The 2,538-nt window shown below is 43.9% G+C and overlaps 1 non-coding gene across 1 annotated transcript; it reads right to left on the bottom strand.

Moving 5' to 3' along the window:
- Positions 1-1,509: 1,509 nt before the first annotated feature.
- trnap-cgg (transfer RNA proline (anticodon CGG)) lies at positions 1,510-1,598 on the bottom strand. The gene is given in 2 exon segments: positions 1,510-1,545; positions 1,563-1,598. It is a non-coding gene; the product is annotated as a tRNA-Pro (tRNA).
- Between the last annotated feature and the right edge of the window lie 940 nt (positions 1,599-2,538).

The raw sequence follows: 2,538 nt of genomic DNA, 5'->3' as shown, positions 1-2,538 counted from the left end.
GTGTCTGTTAAAAATGGATGTGCTGTAAGTCCCGGATCATTCTCTGTGCGTTTTACCCTATTTTCTTGATACCTTTTTCCTTCTGAACTGAAATGACGATCCTCTCTCGAGAAAACGGTTCACCACCTGCTTCGGGCAACTGGTCGGAAAAATAACAAAAACTGATGAGACCAAGTTCATTCTGCTCGGATTAAATTCCAATCTCCGCACTCTATCCCCCATTCAGACCCACCCCCGCCTGGACATTATAATCTGCGATATTCATAAGGGAATGGAGAAGCAGAATATCACGGTTAGAATTTTCTTCGTTGCTCAACACTGAATAGCTTCAATTGCAATGATTCATCAGGTAATCATAGAATCATAGAATCTTACAGCACAGAAGGAGGCCATTCGGCCGTCGTGCCAGTGCCGGCTTTTTCGAAGACCTGTCAAAATTAAATTCACACCCCAGATTTTTCCCAATAATCCTGCAAATTCGTCCTCTTCAATTATGTCCAATTGCCTTTTGAATGATCCTATGGAATCGGCTTCCACCACCCTTTCAGGAAGTGCGTTCCTGATCTTAACAAACCCTCTGTGTGAAAATAATTCTCCTCAATTCCCCTCCAGTTCTTTTGCCAATTATTTTAAATCTGTGACCTCTGTTTACCGACCCACTTGCCAGAGGAAAGTTTCTCCCTACTTGCTCTTTCAAAACCCCTCATTATTTTGAATATCTCTGTTAGGTCTCCCGTTAATCATCTCTGCTGTAAGGAGAATAATCCCAGCTTCTCCGATCTCTCCATATAACTGAAGTCCCTCATCCCTGGTAACATCCAGGTCAACCTGCTCTGAATCCTCTTCAATGCCTTTTTATCCAAAGGTGCGCTGCCCAGAACTGAATACAGTACTTCAGGTGTGGTCCAAGCAGGGCTTTGTATAGCTGTATCATAATCCCTATCCCCTTGTATTCTCGTCCTCCAGATATAAAGACCAACATTCCATTAACATTTTTGATTATTTTTTGTACCTGTCAATGACATTTTAATGATGTATGTAGATGGACACATCAGTCTTTTTGGACCTCCACTGTTTCGAGCTTTTCACCATTTACAAAGTATTCTGATTTATCCGTTTTGGTCCAAAGTGGATGACCTCACACTTGACTAAATTGATATCGATTTGCCACAATTTTACCTATTCATTTATTATATTAATACCTCTCTGTAATTTTATGTTTCCATCTGCACTGCTGAAAATGCTGCCCATCTTGGTGTCATCGGCAAACTTGGATATGTGACTTTCTATCCCGTCATCTAATATCCGCCTGAATTGGAAAAAAATCCAAATTTAGCTTCAAACTCCTCATCATCTTGAGACAATTTATTTCCTTCACGTGTGTTGCGCCGACGATACTCCGGCATTGAGTCCACTGGAGCTCAAACATCCTCTGGAGAAAATTCAGTTCCACCAACAGCAACACTGAAAACATGTCAGAAGCTTCTTGGTGACTTTTCACTAAAGGGAGGGCTCGTCCGGGATTTGAACCCGGGTCCTCTCGCATATCACTCAATGAAACGCCCGAAGCGAGAATCATACCCCTAGACCAACGAGCCGCTGTTACTTCAGCTTTGCAGCCAGTGTAAAAGTTCGTTGCCTCCCACAGCCGATCGGCCATCCTTTCAGACCAGGTCTGTGCATCCAATCTCGTTTTCTGCTCCGGTGTCCAGCAACATCAAGTTGCACACCAAATATTTCCAATCACCAATATTAGTCTCCCTTTACCAAATTGGTTTCGAGTGTACGACTTGAGTTATCAAGGAAGACGTTTCAGAATTATTTGCTCTTAAACTACATTGCTTGGGAGGATACTGAGAGGTGTGTCGATTTGCGGCACGCTCTGTTCCCTTTGCATCGCCTCCTGCACATTGAGTTGAATCATAGAAAGGGTGCAGCACGGAAAGAGGCCATTCGGCCCATCGAGTCCGTGCTAGCGCTCTGCAAGAGCAATCCAGCTAGAAACACTCCCCCGCCTTTCCCCGAAGCCCTGCATTTTTTTTCCTTTCAAGTACTTATCCAGTTCCCCTTTGATGGCCATGATTGAATCTGCCCCCATCACACCCTCGGGCAGTGCATTCCAGATCCGAGCCTCTAGCTGTGTGAAGAAGTTTTTCCTCATGTCACCTTTGGTTATTTTGCCAATCACCTGAAACCGATGTCCTTTGGTTCTTGACCCTTCCGCCAATGGGAACAATTTCTCTCCATCTTCCATGCCCAGATCCTTCATGATTTTGAATACCTTCTATCAAATCTCTACACAACCGTTTCTGTTCCGAGGAGAACAACCTCAGATTCTCCAGTCTATCCACGTAACTAAAGTCCCTCATCCCTGCAATTATGCTGGTAATTTTTTTCTGCACCCCCTCCAAGGCCTTCACATCTTTCCTGAAGTGCAGTGTCCCGAACCGGACACAATACTTCAGTTGTGTTCGAACCAATGTGTTATAAAGTTTCATCCTGACTTCTATACTTTTGCACTCGATGCATCTATTTGTA

This window comes from Heptranchias perlo, chromosome 20 (genome assembly GCF_035084215.1).
Source record: "Heptranchias perlo isolate sHepPer1 chromosome 20, sHepPer1.hap1, whole genome shotgun sequence".
NCBI lineage: Eukaryota > Metazoa > Chordata > Chondrichthyes > Hexanchiformes > Hexanchidae > Heptranchias > Heptranchias perlo.
This window is presented reverse-complemented; position numbering and strand designations above follow the sequence as displayed.